Source organism: Pan troglodytes, chromosome 11 (genome assembly GCF_028858775.2).
Source record: "Pan troglodytes isolate AG18354 chromosome 11, NHGRI_mPanTro3-v2.0_pri, whole genome shotgun sequence".
Taxonomy (NCBI): Eukaryota; Metazoa; Chordata; class Mammalia; order Primates; family Hominidae; genus Pan; species Pan troglodytes.
This window is the reverse complement of record NC_072409.2, coordinates 104,329,369-104,348,106: the sequence shown is the minus strand read 5'-3', so window position 1 is coordinate 104,348,106 and position 18,738 is coordinate 104,329,369. Positions and strand designations below refer to the sequence as shown.

The following is an 18,738-nucleotide window of genomic DNA, read 5'->3' as shown; positions in this document are numbered from 1 at the left end:
AAGGGTATGAAAAAGAAAAGAACCTAACCTAAGTGATTTTGGCAAACACTATATTTTGACATAATTTAAGGCTAAAGATGAACAATATTGTACATAAATATTGGACTCCATTTAGTAAATTTGTTTTTCAGAAGGGTATAAGAAAATAGGGAACTATATCATGGATTTTGAGAGCCAGATGAATCAGTCTGAGAATAGGGTTGTGAATACGAAATTGAGGAAGGATACAATAAACCCTCTGGTGTTAGGCTGAAATCTGAAATACTAGTATAAACTAATGGTTTTCAACCTACACACACACACACACACACACAAACACACACACACACACAAATGGAGATAAACAGAAATAGGTACAGATTGTGCATGTGTGTGTTGAAGCATGGGCGAATATGCCCCCAAAACATGCCACTTTGGCATAAGGATTATTTTGTCTATAGGCACTTGAAATACAGTATGTGCAGAAGAGATGCTCATGCCTCTCCTTTTCTTCCTGAAAACTCCCAAGTGAAAGCTTCCTCCCTTATACCTGGAAGAAAGAATTGTTCTTATCACCAGAGATAAGAGGTCGAAGCTGAACAAATTCTGTAAAAATAGATCTTGTTAAAATAACTCTTATCGTCTTATTTTCTTTTTCTCTCTCTATTTTAGTTACTTTCTCAATGTTGCCCCGTTTTTCAAGCTAGTATACAAGCACTTAGGTTTTGCCACTTGTGTCTTCATTTTCCTATGAGGGCTCCCATGTGTGTAAAAAAACTTTGTATGCTTTTGTCCTATTAATATGTCTTATGTCAAATTATCAGGTCCAGCCAGAGACCCTAAAAGAGGAAAGGTAAAATTTTGCACCCCCTACAGTGTGTGTGTGTGTGTGTGTGTGTGTGTGTTTGTATGAATTTATATGCAACCCAGGAACAATAAATACACTTAGTACCTAGATGTTGCCCTAAATATCATTTTTCCAGAAAGAAATAAAGGGTATGAAAATTGGAAAAGAAAAAGTCAAACTATTGCTGTTCATCCATGATATGATTGTATATGATATGATTGTATAGTTTGAAAGCCCTAGGCTCTTCCAAAACAATCCTAGATTTGAAAACAAATGCAGTTAGTCTCAGGTTACAAAATCAATGTACACAAATCAGTAGCACTGCTATACACCAACAATAACCAAGCTGAGAATCAAATCAAGAACTCAATCCCCTTCACAATAGTGTCAAAAACATAAAAGAAAATGCCTTAGAATATACTTACCCAAGAAGGTGAAAGATCTCTACAAGGAGAACTACAAAACACTGCTGAAAGAAATCATAGTTAACACACACAAATGGAAACACATTCCAGGCTCATGGGTTGAAAGAATCAGTATCGTGAAAACGACAACGCTACTCAGAGCCATCCACAGATTCAATGCAATTCCTACCAAAATATCAGCATAATTTTTCACAGAATTAGAAAAAGCAATCCTAAAATTCATATGGAGCCAAAAAAAGAGCCTGAATAGCCAAAGCAATCCAAAGCCAAAAGAACAAATGTGCAGGCATCTCATTATATGACTTCAAGTTATACTGCAAGCTATAGTAACCAAAACAGCATGGTACTCACAAAGAAGTAGACACATAAACCAACGAAACAGAATAGAGAACACAGAAATAAAGCCAAATAGTTACAACTAACTGATCTTCGACAAAGCATACAAAAACATAAACTGGGGAAAGGAAATTCCATTTAATAAATGGTACTGAGGAAACTGGATAGCCATATGCAGAAGAACGAAACTGGATTTTTCTATCTTATCTTATATAAAAATCAACTCTAGATGGATCAAAGACTAAGACCTGAAACCATAAAAATTATGGAAGATAACCTAGAAAAAACTCCTCTGAACTTTGGCGTAGGCAAAGAATTTATCACTAAGACCTCAAAAGCAAATGAAACAAACAAACAAAAATATCATTCTTGCAATGAAATGAAATAGAGCTCTTAAAAAAATGTTGTGCCAGAGCTAGAGCAAGAAAGCATAAGACACACCTGGAACACGTGTAGTGTCAGAAAGTAAGGCATTCCATATTCAAAAAATGATGTTGGCTGATCTAAAAGATGCAGAATTCAACTTGAAAGATCTCCCATTGGCTAAATATAGAAAAGTTTTAGCAAAAACAATAATGAAGAATTAACTAGACAATAAAATAAATACATTATTTCATAACAATATAATTAACAATTGAGTAAATGAGTACATTGGGTAGAAGAGATCACTTTTTATTACAGTAGAATTCCAATTAAAAATGTACAAAAATAGAGAAAATAGAAAATTATCTTCGTCAATCACTGCAGTAATAACTTCCATGGGCAAGAAGCATAGAAGATGCTAATATTAATTAAAATTATTGAGAAAGTTTGATTAGATATGATATTTTCAGAGCCTTAAACTATTTTCACACAAAGTATTTACTGAATGCAAAAACAAAAGTAATTACTTTACAGTGACGTGACCTGGCAGAACCTACCTGAACGAAGTTATCTAGGTTAACATTACACAATATTGGGACAAATAGATGTCACATAACTTCTGATATGATATACTGGGAAGGCATTAAATTACCTCTGTAGTAAAATTACCAAAAATTTACAACTTCAGTTTAAGTACAAAAATATAAGGCAAATATAAACTGGAATAAATTCTATAAAATAATTGACCAGTAGTATTTCAATACAGCAGTCATTTAAAAAAAAAGAACAGCTTTCTTGTATTGAATATTGGAAAAACATGACAATTAAATAGGAGCTGGGATCCTGAATTGGACTTACATAACAAAAAAGGCATTGGTGGGATAATTAGTAACAACTGAATAGGGCCTATAGATTAATTAATACTATGATACATAGCAAAATTACTTTCCTGGTTTTGCTAATTGTACTGCCCTATAACTATGTTTGATGTAAACATTTGGAGAATTTGGGTGAAGGGCATACAGAAAGTTTTTGTGTTATTTTTGCAACTATTTTATGTCAAATTATTTCAATGTATAAAATAAAAGAAAAAATCAAAATGTTAAAAGCAGTGGTATAGACAACAGTGTTATAACAGCTCACAATAATAAATAAAATTGGGAAGGAAAGAAATAGAGTGAAAAGAACTAGATTTGCAGAAACAGACATATTATAAATGTTTACTTTTTGCTAGGCATTTTACTTCTTTATTGATTATACTCCCACAATATCCATTGAGAAAATACAATTTTTATTATCGGCAGGTGAAAAAAGTTTATTATTTAATATGTTTGTTGGATATAATCAGATTCACGTCTATCTATCTATCTATCTATCTATCTATCTATCTATCTATCTATCTATCTATTGCAATACAAACAGGGATTCGCAATACTTTTAGACTACAATTATGTCCACAGAACCCAAATATAACAAGGTGCTAGTGACCCAGAAAGGAGCATAAGGAAAATGAGAGAGCCATCAATGTTTTCTGGATCTTACATTTTTTTCTCTATTTGCATATTTCTTAGTCTTTATTTCTCCATTTTTAAACTTTCTTTTCGTACTTCTTAGTCATCGTGGTAGATTACTGAAGCCCCAGTTGTAGGGGTACAATTACTGTACCCCCAATTGTAGGGGTACAATTATGTTTTATAGCCATACACAGATTAACTGGATTAACCCAAATTGCAATTTGAAACTTTACTGTAGTACAAATATGGCTGCTTCAAGTTAAATTGTGTGTGAGTTGGAGGAAGAGAGGGAGTGAGATTAGATGGAGGCAGCAGTGTTTCCAGAACCAGTAAAAATATAGGTACTATATTTTGCTCTTCTTACCATCTTATCTCTGCTTCTGCTTTTGTATCAGCCTTACTTTCTTTGTTTAGACCAACTCTCCATAGTTTTTCATATACATCGTGAATGCCTACACACACACACACACACACACACACACACACACACACACACAAGCGCACGCACACAGGCTTCCTTTAACCAGTACAGAAAATCGTTTTGTGCACAGGTTTATTCAACTTTGACTTGAGAGTTTGATCTTATAAAGTGCAACCATGGCTGTTGGAGGCCACATTCATAGTTGAGCTTAGAACATTCTGGGAGAAAATGAAAGAACAGGTAAGAAAGGTAGACACACAAAAGCAGCCACACTGAATAGGTTTGGATTTCAGCTTCATTAATGTAAAGCAAATGACCTTAAGAGGTTGCTTAACCCCTCAGTAACTTTTCTCATTTGTAATAATAATAATAATAATAATAATAATAATCTTCTAGACTAAGTTTTAGGATTAATGAATTGATACATCTAAACATCTAAAATCACTTAGAAAAGTTCCCGGCAAATATAAAGTACAGAGTAAATATTAGTTATCTATTTTTATCAACAGAAAGTAGACCTGCTTGGTAAAAGTACAAGAGGTGAAGATAAAAGTAATGCAATAATACCAGTAAAAATATGTTTGAATATAAAGAAAATAAAATTATATTTGATTGGAGTTGCAAAAGGAAATAGAATGAGGCCAAAACTACAGCAATAGAAGATTATTAAAAGTCTGGAAAATGTCATAAAGAAGGCTTTTCATCCTACCTTTAGCATCCGACATCACTTTGGATATAAAATACATGAATAAGCTTCAGTAAAAATGCTGTTCCAATGTAATCTATATAAAGAGTCTATATATTTGTCAAGAATTACTGGTTGTGAAAGAGAAGTGAGTGTCAGCTTCAGCCTTTTGGAAGAAGAGAGCTATTTATTTATTTTTTATTGGTATTGTAGATACTAGATCATGTTGTTTGTCTTATCTGCAATGTCCTTTTTGGCCTTGCATTTCAGGTGAATGTAAATCAAAAGCCTTTAAAGTTATGGATCCTGATGATTCACAAGGTAATCTTGCAAACACAGCAGGGAAATATACGAGTTGCAAATTGCTTAACTGACATCTCTGGTATTATCCTAAAATATTGTTGCAGTAGAACTCATTTTATAATATCTCAGCTTGATGATATTTTAAAACTTTACCTTTCTCAAGATAGATATATTGCCACCCATTTGCATACTTTTATTTTTTAAATTGTATGTGGATTGAAGGGCAGGGTGCTTTACTTCAGAATAACTAAAATATACCCTTTTCATATGAGCCATTCTTAAATGTGTTAAACTTCTTACATTGAATTTTTAAAAATTTCTTAACATTTGAATTTCTTATCATTATAAGTTATGATTGAACTTGCCTATAAATTAATACAACGTTGCTAAAGATTTTCAATTTTGGATTACCTTATTTCATGAAAAAAATGCCTATTAAATGTAGAATTAATCGTTGGTGCTTTCAAATGATGATAATACCTTTAATGCAATTTTTCATCAATGTAATATACATTTCCCAAAATCAGCATTATAACGTACTTAGCGATTTTACACATGGCTCTTTTCACTCAAGTAGCTCATGCTGCAGAAATGTAAGTGTAGAGCTATATTCTCACAGACTGTTATTAATTAAACCTAGGTTTCATAATGACATTGTCATTGTGATTTCAATGCAGACATATGCTTTCACACACATTTAAAGAACAACATTGAAATTATTTTCATATATTAGAAAATATTCTTACTATCCATACCTTGACAAGTAGATATTGCAAGGTGTAATTGGAGAGATGCTGTTCAACTCAAGGAGTATTAAGACTAAAGTTGATTTGATGGCAAATCACATAATCTCTTATAGATAAGAAAAAAGGGGGACTGAGGCATATTATGACTGAAAATGCTGCCAGTTTTAACGATTAACAATGACACTTTAGGCCTGGCGCGGTAGCTCACACCTGTAATTCTAGCACTTTGGGAGGCCAAGGTGGGTGGATCACCTGAGGTCAGGAGTTCTAGACCAGCCTGGCCAACATGGTGAAACCCTGTCTTTACTAAAAATACAAAAATTAGCCAGCCATGGTGGTGGGTGCCTGTAATCCCAGCTACTCGGGAGGCTGACGCATGAGAATCGTTTGAACCCAGGAAGCGGAGGTTGGTGTGAGCCGAGATCGTGCTACTGCACTCCAGCCTGGGTAACACAGCGAGACTGCATCTGAATAAAAAAAAAAAAAAAAAAAAAAAAGGGAGAGACTTTAACTTCAATTATGGGTGAATAAGCAAGATTATGAGATATTTTATATATGTGTGAACTAACACATATATATGTATATATAAAATGTGGATAAATACGTGTGTGTGTGTGTGTGTACACATATACTTTTATTAAGGTGGACCTTCTATCTTTAGATATACATTTTTAAATGAAATAAGAAAAAATAAGAATGTAAATGGAAAGAAGAGAAATGTTTCTTTTAACATAAAGGAAATATTTGCATTGAGGAACAAGATTGACTTAAAATATCAGAGAATTTCAATATTTATTTGTGCCACATCTTTCAAAGAATTTTAAAGAGAATATTGTCCATAAGTGTAATCTTCCTTTACAATAATTTATTTCCTTCCTTCCTTTCCCTCCTTCCTCCCTCCCTCCTTCCGTCTTTTCCTCTCATTCACTTTCCTTCTTCTTTTCTTTCCTTCCTTCCTTCCTCTTTTCCTCTCTCTCTCTTTCTTCTTTATAAATACTTTTTAATCCTCTGTAGCCTCTTCAGAAAAATTTACTAGAGAAAACATTTAAACATTCTAATTTGTAGCCTTCCAGATTTTTCATAACTTCTTCCAACATTTCTATTTAGAAGCTATTTTTCTTTTCAATATTTAGACACAGTTAATCTGACTTTAAAAACGGTTATGAGTCTCTCCACTTGCTGTATTCCCCAAAACAAAGGATATCATGAGATTTACGCAACAAATGAGAATTCTTGTACTATTCCAAAGACTCTGATTCTGTTTCTCCTCCGCTGCTCCCATTTTGCATTATAAAAAACTCAGGCAAAATAACCCTGATCACAATTCAAGTATCATCTCCACACAGATTTCTATATGGTAATCTTTGATAATATGAGTTCAATTTGTTTACCCTTTGATCTCCTTATTGCTTTTATCCTCCTGCCTAGTACTAATTCATGAGGACAGAAAACACCTTAGAATTTGTGTGAATAGTAGCAATTTGGACTCAAATTTATCTATCTTTACCGAACAATTCCATATGTCCTTCTCTAAGCTTTCGCTATTCCAACTCCACAACTGCCATGACTGCAGACTTGCTCTGGCAACAACTGTGCCACTGTTTACACCTTCATACACTCCCAGTACCTATAAGGCCTTTTCTGTTGTACCTATAAGACCATGTTAGAAATTTCTCTCCTCATAATGCCTACCCCATTAAATCATACACGTGTTATAAGTGACCATATCCTACCCAAATCATGTATGAAACATCCTTGTATATCAGAACTCAGACAGTACATTGCTACATGTATACATATTAGTTGGGCAAAAAGAAAAACATATTTATCAAGATTTGTACATGAAAGTGAATTCCAATAAAACAGAACTGACCACAAGAGGTACAATTTAGGCTACTGTTAAAAGATTTAACTTTTACCATGAAACATTATATTTCCTTTATTTAGTTTTAAAATTAATTATAAAAAGCTAAATATTATTTTAAAGATATTATTTTTTAAGAAATCATTTTTCTTCTGTTTTCCGGTTCCAAACTTCGCACCCTGGGGCTTCGATCGGCCCAGGATTTCCACCATTTTATCGAAAATGCTAAATATTGGCAGTGCCAAGGACGTCTGAAGATGGTAAACCATTTCTCCACAAAACCACAGCTCCCCTGCGACCCAGGTGCTGGTAAAGGGTAACAACGTAGGAGGCCCAATCCCCTCGCGCTTCTCAGGGTCCCCGGCTTTCCGCCCCTGTGCCAGACGACGGCGTCCTAACGGCCACCCTCTCCCAGGAACCTCCAACGACGGCGCCAAAGCCACAGGAGCCGCCTCCCACCTGAGGCCCGCACGCCATGTTCTCCCTTTTCCCGACCCGTAGGGGCGCCCCACTTTGGCCATGCGCTTCCCGCCCGCACTCGCCGCGCAGCCATGAGGGGCGGGCCTCAACTCACCTTGGCCAATACGGACCGCTGGCGCGGGGTCTCTGAGGGAGCGAAGCGGCGAGCGGGCTGCAGGCCGAGTAGGGCCATGCGGCGGTAGTGGCGGCAGACAGGACAGAGCCCTGGCAGGAGAGGCACAGCACGTCAGGTGAGACAAAGACAGACGTGGCCAGGGGGACAGCACAAGTGAGGTGAGGCCTCGTGGTGCGAGCTCCAGGGCTGGTGAGGCAGCTGGTTTGCGCAGGCACCCCAGCCACGAGGTGGCGCCCTGCCCCCGCCCTGCCCTCGCCCTGCCCCCGCCCTGCCCCCGCCCTGCCCCGACCTGCCCCGACCCTTCCGCCCAGCACCCTCTGCTCTGCCCTGCCTCTTCTGCTCAGCACCCCCTACACTACCCTGCCCCTTCTGCTCAGCACCCCCTGCTCTGCCCTGCTTTTTCCATTCAGCGTCCCCTGCGGCCTCCCAGCCCTCATTCACCTCACTTTCCACCCGCAATGTCCTACCCACTAAAAAACTCTCTTGCCACCCTACCCTGGGCCCGAACCCCACCCCACACTAATTATCTCTTTTCTCCCGGGTAAGGTGAGGGACTTGGCACCCCTGCCCCTTCCCTTTGTCTTCCTCTTTACCTATGCTTCATATGCCTCTCAACATGCCCTGGCATTGGCAGAGTTTATAGCACACTGTTCGCTAATGAGAATTAAATCTTCCGTAAAATGTCTATATGTTAATTCTTAACACTGAAAACCAAGAACAAGTTTTTGTAGTCTGCTGATGATGTAAAAAATATTCATGGCAGGGTCAAATAGTGTTTGGACCCAGTAGAGAAGGTGATGTAGTTATCTGTCACTAAAGCTAATTTTCTTATTATTTATTTTATTTTTTTGTAAAGACGGGTCTCACTGTCACCCAGGCTGATCTCAAACTCCTGGGATCAAGCCATCCTCTTGCCTCGGCCTCCCAAAGTTCTGGGATTACCGGCATGAGGCACTGTGCCCGGCCTCTCTTGAGGGAAAAGTAAATATGTTGTGATTTTTAAATTTAGTACTGTAATAAACCTGTATCCACTACAAAAAAAGTCAGTAATATTCCATGTGTGGAGTAACAAGTATACTTGTCAAACAATGCTATACCTCCAAGTTCACAGTTCACCTATTTTAAACTTTAAATACACAAAAAAATCCTGATTGGTCACATAGAAAAAAATAAATAAGTAAATTACTGTCTAAGGTCACTTGCAAAAAAAATTGTTTTATACGTACTATGTTCTCTTCAAAGAGTTTTACATGCATCAACTAATTTAATCTTTATAATAATCCTGTAAGATAGAATTTTTTCTCACCATTTTACACAAGGAAAGTAAGACTAAGAAAGTTCCAAGTTAGTGCAGCATTTATGGGCAGAGCTGGGAGAGAAATCAGGACAGTGCAGTGACAGAGTCTATAAACTACTCAGCGTTTGGGCTTCAGGGACAAGTCTTGGATTTCTTATTTTTTTTTTTAACTTACAATAATATTAATATAAAAAACAAACATTACCAAGTGTTTGTTATGAGAAATGTGTGGCTAAGATGCTCCAAAAAGGTTGAGAATGATAAAATAAGTCAAAGTAAAGAAGTCCAAGTAGTGTTTTTTAAAAAAATATGTATAATAAATTACCTAGAAGTAAAAATTTTAATTAACTTTTTTATGTGTACTAAAAAATTTGGTATTTTTTATTTATATCTGCCACATTCAATTATTTTGTGTATTTTCTCTGCAAAAGGATTTGCTTGCTGTATTTAGGTACTAAATTGAATTATTAATAGTTACATTTTCCACAGAAATTTCAGGGAGGTTTGATCTAATCTTGTTGGTCTCCCTATCTCATAATCATTTCTTATTTCGTTTCTAACTATTTCACTTACAAACTACAAATGAAAATTACTTTCTCAGCTAATTACAATTAATTTGGGACTCTCTTTCCAGCCAAAAATTCAATATTGATTTATTTTCCTTTGTCATGCACAATTCCTCTGAAATGACAGGTATTCTGAAATTACTTTTCAAAGGCTGTATGTTCTGGTGGTTTAAAAGCATGGGCTTTGGGGTTAGAGAGCTCTGCCAACTTCTAGCCAAGTGCATGCCTCATTTTCTACATTTACCCTTCTTAAAAAATTTTAAATATATTAAACATTACTAAATTGTACCTCTTAGTGTATCAACATATTTCAATAGTATGTACATGTCTAGTATACATTCAGTTTAATCATGTCTTGTATACATTCAGTTTCATACTTACAAATCTATACATCTTTTTGCTCGTTTTCAAAATAAGTTTGTTTTAATTGAAGAATACTATTATTCATCATGTGCATGTTGTTTTGAAATATGTATACCTTGTGGAATGGCTAAATCAAGCAAATTAAAATTTGCATTTCTCCATATACTTATCATTTTTTTTGTGATGAGAACACTTAAAGTTTACACTCTTAGAAATTTTCAAAAATGCAATACATTATTAACTGTAATTCTAGATTACTAAAATAATTATCTCTGTTCTTTAATTTTCTTTGAAGCTATGATTATGGAAGGAATCGATGCATGGATCAGGTGCTATTATTTTAGTGAAAGAGAAATTACTATCCTCATGCATAAAATAGCTACGTGTACTGAAATAAAACTCAAAGTGGGGATGGATGTTAAACTTGAACTATTACTTTTGGCAAGACAGTTGGCATAGTTACAGTGTTACACTTTTTCTATTTCCATGCTTCCACCTACTGCTTATTTCCATTGACGCTTGTACCACCCAACGCATTAGATAAGCCGAACTGGGTGTAAATAGAAGGAAACATTAATAATTAAATAAATTTGAAATCACTCCAATTTTTACAGAATGTTTTTCTTGCCTTTTGCCTCCAAAACTGAGTATGTGAGCTCTCTTGGAAAATGAAGACAATATTGTTCCTCTTAAAAAATACATTATTAACTATAATCACTGTATTGTACAATAGTTTTTGAACTTATTCCTCCTATCTAACCGAAACTTTCTATCCTTTGACCAACATCTCCCCAGTTCTCCTGCCCATCTCCTGGTAACCACTATTCTACTCTGTACATCTATGAATTCAACTTTCTAGATTCTGTATCTAAAAAAGTGAGATCATGCAGTATTTGCCTTTCCGTGCCTGGCTTGCTTCATTTAGGATTATGTCATTCAGGTTCATCTATGCTGTCACAAATAACAAGATTTTTTTTCTTTTTAAAGGATAAATAGTATTCCATTGTCTATACATGCTTACCCTAGATATATTATGGGTTTGGTTCCAGACAACTGCAGTAGTAATGCAAATATTGCAATAAAGTGATTCATATGATTTTTTTCCAGTGCATATAAAAGTTATGTTTACACTGTAGTCTATTAAATGTGTAATAACATTATGTTACAAAATACATATACCTTAACTAGAAATCCAGCATGTATTATTATTTTATTTGATGTGTACAGCTGGAACTACTGGTCGACTTTTAAGCAAGGTGATCTTTTATAACTTGTGTATAGCATTTCACTATTTATATTAATATCTTTCCTTTTAAAAGTAAATATATCCATTAAACATTCTTAATGTTGGTTGAAGATGATCCTATTCAATCAGCAACTATATGAACATTGAAGTAAAGCCTCTGGGTATTGCATAATTGAAAATAGAACCATAGATTCCCAATTTGAAAAATCAGAAGATGAAACAGCAGTAATTTTAAAAGTTTTATGTATTTGTGTATAATAACCATTAAAAGTTACATTTTTATTTAAAATAAATTTCGTCTGTCATTTCATCGTAATATAATTAAGATAGTCCTATTTCTGGCCAAAGGAAATAAAGGGAAACTTTAGATTTTTATGCAGATAGAGAGTGAATTGGTGGAGAAAAATAACAGGTTATAGTAATAATTTCCAATATAATTATAGGAAGATAGTGGTGGTTAGTACCTCCACCAACATCAAACTATATGTTTAATCTTCTGATTTTTGTTTAATCAGCTTTAGCAATATGTTCATGCTTAGATACAGAACCTTAATGAGTAACTTCTAATTTCACCCTATCTATTCTGTTCTAATTTATCTAATACTCTCCATTTTACTAATTTTGAGTTGTACACATCAATGCATATCATAAGGAAAATATTTTCCCATTTTACAACATAAAAAATTATTACAAACCTTTTCCAAAACAAGACAGGTACTATTTACTGTGTTACTTAACACAATCAGGATTACCTAATATCAGGTTGCATTATTATTATTATTATTTTGAGATGGAGTTTCACTCTTGTTGCCCAGGCTGGACAAGCTGGAGTGCAATGGTACAATCTTTGCTCACTGCAACCTCTGCCTCCTGAGTTCAAGAGATTCTCCTGCCTCAGCCTCCTGAGTAGCTGGGATTACCAGCATGCACCACCACAGCCAGCTAATTTTTGTATTTTTAGTAGAGATGGGGTTTCACAATGTTGGCCAGGATGGTCTCGAACTCCTGACCTCAGGTGATCTGCCCGCCTCGGCCTCAAAAGTGCTGGGATTACAAGCATGAGCCACAGTGCCTGGCTGGTTGCATTATTTTTATAGTGACATATTTATAGTGAACGAAGATGACAGATTTGAACAACAGAGAATCTATCGAACAGTACATATAGGACACATAGAGGACAGAAAAAGCATAAAAATCTTTTAGTGTGTAATGCTTATAAGAAAACAACATGGAATGAAAACTCAGGTATGAGATGAAAACTGAACGACAGAAGCATGGTTGTAACATGGTAGGCATCTTTCTTTCCCTTGGCCTCAGTTTCTTCATTTCTAAAATGGAGAGGGGGGAGAAAATGACTAGTTTTTTTCAAACAGAAGTTGCATGCTAAAATAGTCTGTGAGATACACAGACACAATGTAATCAAATAATGTCAGCTGAGGAAATAGCAATTTTGTGAGCTTTCGGATCAAAATGAAGCTAATGCAATCAAATGATGGTACAATCAGAAGGATTTCTGAACATTTACTGGTTAAGCAGCCTTCTGATGCTTGGCTGTCCATAGGAATCCTAAGATGCTGTCATAAACAAATATTACAGTAAGAAATAAACAATAAAAACTGTATAATCACAGATTTTAAGATTAGTCAGCGTTCACTACCACAACTAGAAAGACTTTGTAGTCTGGAATACTGCCATATTTTAGGAGCCCTGAGAATTAGTCTCTGAGATGGAGATTAAGTTGGTTAAGAAGTACGCTTGGGATCAATACCTGGGCAAGGAAATGGGAAAGAAGCAGGAAGGAGGAAGAAAAGTCAAGCTATTATGCAGACCCAACAAAAGTCTCAACTAACTTGGTGAGAAGTTCAGTAGCTTGAATAGCCCAATAGCTCTTCAGGGTCATCCTAAAATTGAATTGGATGGCCCAAAACTTCTGTTTCAACATCAACCAATTATTAAGTATGGGCTTCTGCAAAAAAACAAAATACACAGTCATAGGCCAGGCAGCTCTCTAATAGCTGAGGCAATCCCTGAAGAGAGGTTTGTCTTCTGACAGCATTCTTGGCAGAAGGGTAGTAAGTCCTTCATTGAATGGAAAACGGGAAAACTGGGGAGCCCATAATAGTAACTGCTATAGTCTATCTTTTGCAGCATTCTGCTTGACTTCTTCCTGCACATCCTGGGAACAGCTTTTCCATAATTAGAGTTGATCTCTACTTTTGAGGAAATTTAAAAAGGAAGATTCAAGGAGTACTCTACACTCCCCAAATGCAGCAACTGGTGTGAGGATGCAAATGATTCTCATTGTTTCTCACTACTATTGTGTATTTTATATTTTCAATCTCCTCTAGCACCCCTGCTAATCATGGTGATTTATGTGGTCTCTGGCTCATGGATTCCCAAACCTACTCATCATGACTCCCATTGACAAGAGTTTCTTCTCTTGTGTTTATTGTCACAAGTGAACAAAACAATTGCAATAAATGGTCTCTCAAACATATAATTAACAGCACAGTTAATTACCAGTGCCATTTTTTTTCTCTAGGTTATCTTAAATCAGCACCACTGATAGTGTTAACAATTGGTTTGCTACTTTACAGTGGGTGCTATATGTGCTCCCTTACTCCTCAATGATAACCAAAAGCCAAGTGATCAAGGTCCACAACATGATCTTAGTGCTTTATCAAACAGGTGTTGTAGTCTATGATCTGCAAGAAGGTGACTCTCAAGTAGAGTTGGACATACAAGTTGCTTACTAGTAAGGGCATTTGAGATCAATATCTATGGAAGGGAAAGGAAAGAAGAAAACTAGGCAGAAGCTGAACTGTGCTGCAAGCTCAACAGCACCTTTACTAATCTAGTCAAAATGGCTGTTAAGGGTTTGTCCTGTATTTGGTTCATTATAGTCAGTATTTTTTATTTGAGATGAGGTCTCGCTCTGTTGCCAAGCTGGAGTACAGTGGTGCGACCTCAGCTCACTGCAATCTCCGCCTCCTGGATTGAAGTGATTCTCCTGCCTCAGCCTCCCAAGTAGCTGGGACTACAGGTGCCCACCACCATGCCTGGCTAATTTTTTTTTTCTTTTTGTATTTTTAGGAGAGACGAGATTTCACCATATTGGCCAGGCTGGTATTGAACTCGTTATAGTCAGTACTTTATACTTCCATTTAGTAGTTGTTAGAGGTGAGCCAGCCTGGGAGACAGCACTACCTTGAGCCAGGCTGAGGCAATCTTTGAAGATCCTTCAGAGATTAAGGTTTTCTGCCATCAGTGTTATTTAATAGTTGGTGTCACAGGTCCTTCATTGAAGAGGAACCTATGTGGTACATTGCAGAATCCAACAGTTGTCATTAATAATAATAGCCCCATATTCAGACATATGATATTAAAATTTTAAATCCTTGGTTCATTAATTAAGAAGTTTCAGGTAATATACAAGTTGATCTGAGTTTGGAAACAGTCTTAACCCCGGAAGATTAAAAGCTTCCATGATTAGAAAATAAAATAAAAAATATTTAAATTACCCCATTCACATATAGTTGACATTTAGCAGGTATCAGATTAATTGGTAGATTAACAAGATGATTAAGTAGTTAGTTAACATAATTAATAGGTTTGGGTGCCCTTCATTAGATATAGGAGTCAATAAAATGGAGTACCTGTCATGGAATTTGCTTAGAGAGGAGGAAGAGACTTTTAAAATGTGTTAACCAATGCATGGGGTGTAGTTATAAGTTCTATGGAGAAAAGAATAACACCAGAAGATAAACAAATGAATAAACATTTGATGGACTCCTCATAAATATGTTCTAACTTTATACAAATGTTTTAAGAGTTACAGTAATTTTCATTTTATTGGTGAGAAACATAAGACCAAAAAAGTAAATAAATTGCTTGAAAATCACACATTTAAGTGGTAAAGCCATCATTCAAAGCAAGATAACATAGGCTTTAACAGCCCAGCTCTTATATCTGCATTCCCATGTATGTCGCAGCATTATTCACAATATCCAAGGCATGAGATCAGACTAAGTGGCCATCAGCTGATGAATGATGAAATAAAATGTGGTATAAATACATAAGGAAATACTATTTAGCCCTAAAAGGAAGAAAATTATGTCATTTGCTGCAACATGGATGAACCTGGAGGACACCATACTAAGTGAAAGAAGCCAAGCAAAGGCAGATAAATACTGCATGATCTTACTTTTGTTCTAATATGGTTTGTCTCTGTTCCACAACCAAATCTCTTCTCAAATTGTAATCCCCATGTGTTGAGGGAGGGACATGGTGGGAGATGATTGGATCGTGGGGGCGGTTACCCCCATGCTGTGCTTGTGATAATGAGTTTTCATGAGACCTGGTGGTTTTGAAGTGTGGCATTTCTTCCCTCGCACACTCTCTCTCTCCTGCTACCATGTGAAGAATGGCCTTGTTTCCCCTCACCTTCTGCCATGATTGTAAGTGTCCGGAAGCCTCCCCAGCCATGCAGAATGTGAGTCAAGTAAACCTTTTTTTTTTTTTTCGTAAATTATCCAGTCTCAAGTTGTTTTTTGTAGCAATGTGAAAACAAACTAATACCAAAAAAAAAAAAAAAATGGTATCAGAAGTTGTGTATTGCTTTAAAGATACCTGAAAATGTGGAAGTGACTTTGGAAATGGGTAATGGGCAGAAGTTGGAAAGGTTTGAAAGTCTCAGAAGAAGACAGATGAGGAAAAATTGGAAACTTCCTAGAGACTTGTTGAATGTATTTGACCAAAATGCTGATAGTGATATAGACAATGAACTCCAGGTTGGGATGGTCTTGGATGGGGATGAGGAACTTATTGGGAACTAGAGCAAAGGTCACTCTTGATATGCTTTAGCAAAGAGAGTGACAGCATTTTTCCCCTGCCATAGGGATGTATGGAACTTTGAACTTGAGAGAGATGATTTAAGGTATCTGGCAGAAGAAATTTTTAAGCAGCAAAACATTCAAGATGTAACCTGGCTTTTTCTGAAAATATATAGTCATATGCATTCACAAAAAGATGACCTGAAATTGGAACTTATGTTTAAAAGGGAAGCAGAGCATAAAAGTTTGGAAAATTTGCAGCGTGACCATGCAATAGAAAAGAAAAACCCATTTTCTGGGAAGAAATTCAAGCTGCCTGCAGAAATGTGCATAAGTAATGACGAGCCAAATGTTAATATCCAAGACAATAGGGAAAATGTTTCCAGGGCATTTCAGAGTTCTTGACAGCAGCCCCTCTCATCACAGGCTCGGAGGCTTGGGAGGCAAATATAGTTTTGTGGGCCAGGCCAAGGGCCCTGCCATTCTGTGCAGCCTTGGGACATGGTACCTTGCATCCCAGCTGCTCCAGCTGGACCCACGGCTAAAAGGGGCCAAGGTACAGCTCAAGCCATTACTTCAGAGGGTGCAAGCCCCAAGACTTGGTGGCTTCCATGTGGTGTTGGTCCTGCAGGTGTACAGAAGACAAGAGTTGAGCTTTGAAAGCCTCTGTCTAGATTTCAGAGGTGTATGGAAATGCCTGGATATCCAGGCAGAAGTCTGCTGCAGGGGTGGAGCACTCATGGAGAATATCTATCAGGTAACACAGAGGGAAAATGTGGGATTGGAGTCCCCACACAAAGTTCCTACTGGGATACTGCCTAGTGCAGCTATGAGAACTGGGCTACCATCCTCCTGCTCTAGCATGATAGATCCACTGACAGCTTGCACTGTGCAACTGGAAAAACCACAGATACTCAATGCCAGCCCATGAAGGAGCTGCCCAAAGTCTTGGGAATCCACCCCTTGCATCAGTGTGCTCTGCATTGAGACATGGAGTCAAAAGAGATCATTTTGGAGCTTTAAGATTTAATGGTTGCCCTGTCAGCTTTCAGAGTTGCGTGTGGTCCATGACCCCTTTGTTTAGGACAATTTTTCCCATTTCGATTGGAAACATTTACCCATTGCCCTTACCCCCATTGTATTTTGGAAGTAACTAACTTGATTTTGGTTTTACAGGCTCATAGGTGGAAGGGACTTGCCTTGTTCAGATGAGACTTTGGACATGAACTTTTTAATTTAATTTTATTTTATTATTATTATACTTTAAGTTTTAGGGTACATGTGCACAATGTGCAGGTTAGTTACATATGTATACATGTGCCATGCTGGTGTGCTGCACCCATTAACTCATCATTTAGCATTAGGTACATCTCCTAATGCTATCCCTCCCCCCTCTCCCCACCCCACAACAGTCCCCAGAGTGTGATGGTCCCCTTCCTGTGTCCATGTGTTCTCATTGTTCAATTCCCACCTATGAGTGAGAACATGTGGTGTTTGGTTTTTTGTCCTTGCCATAGTTTACTGAGAATGATGATTTCCAATTTCATCCATGGCCCTACAAAGCACATGAACTCATCATTTTTTATGGCTGCATAGTATTCCATGGTGTATATGTGCCACATTTTCTTAATCCAGTCTATCATTGTTGGACATTTGGGTTGGTTCCAAGTCTTTGCTATTGTGAATAGTGCCGCAATAAACATACGTGTGCATGTGTCTTCATAGCAGCATGATTTATAATCCTTTGGGTATATACCCAGTAATGGGATGGCTGGGTCAAATGGTATTTCTAGTTCTAGATCCCTGAGGAATCGCCACACTGACTTCCATAATGGTTGAACTAGTTTAAAGTCCCACCAACAGTGTAAAAGTGTTCCTATTTCTCCACATCCTCTCCAGCACCTGTTGTTTTCTGACTTTTTAATGATTGCCATTCTAACTGGTGTGAGATGGTATCTCATTGTGGTTTTGATTTGCATTGCTCTGATGTGCAGTGATGGTGAGCATTTTTTCATGTGTTTTTTGGCTGCATAAATGTCTTCTTTTGAGAAGTGTCTGTTCATTTCCTTTGCCCACTTTTTGATGGGGTTTGTTTTTTTCTTGTAAATTTGTTTGAGTTCATTGTAGATTCTGGATATTAGCCCTTTGTCAGATGAGTAGGTTGCAAAAATTTTCTCCCATTTTGTAGGTTGCCTGTTCACTCTGATGGTAGTTTCTTTTGCTGTGCAGAAGCTCTTTAGCTTAATTAGATCCCATTTGTCAATTTTGTCTTTTGTTGCCATTGCTTTTGGTGTTTTAGACATGAAGTCCTTGCCCACGCCTATGTCCTGAATGGTAATGCCTAGGTTTTCTTCTA

The 18,738-nt window shown here is 36.8% G+C and overlaps 1 protein-coding gene and 1 long non-coding RNA gene across 2 annotated transcripts in view; one reads left to right on the top strand and one right to left on the bottom strand.

The window, feature by feature from the left end:
• The window catches only part of LOC134807686 (uncharacterized), a 353,765-nt gene extending 345,422 nt beyond the window's left edge, over positions 1-8,343 (bottom strand). The window contains exon 1 of the long non-coding RNA XR_010148766.1: positions 8,058-8,343. This is a non-coding gene — a long non-coding RNA (uncharacterized LOC134807686). The remainder of the gene's footprint in view (positions 1-8,057) is intronic.
• Positions 7,892-18,738, top strand: part of TYRP1 (tyrosinase related protein 1) — a 1,163,994-nt gene continuing 1,153,147 nt past the window's right edge. The window contains exon 1 of the mRNA XM_063787982.1: positions 7,892-8,193. The gene's annotated coding sequence lies outside the window, so the exon portion shown is untranslated. The remainder of the gene's footprint in view (positions 8,194-18,738) is intronic.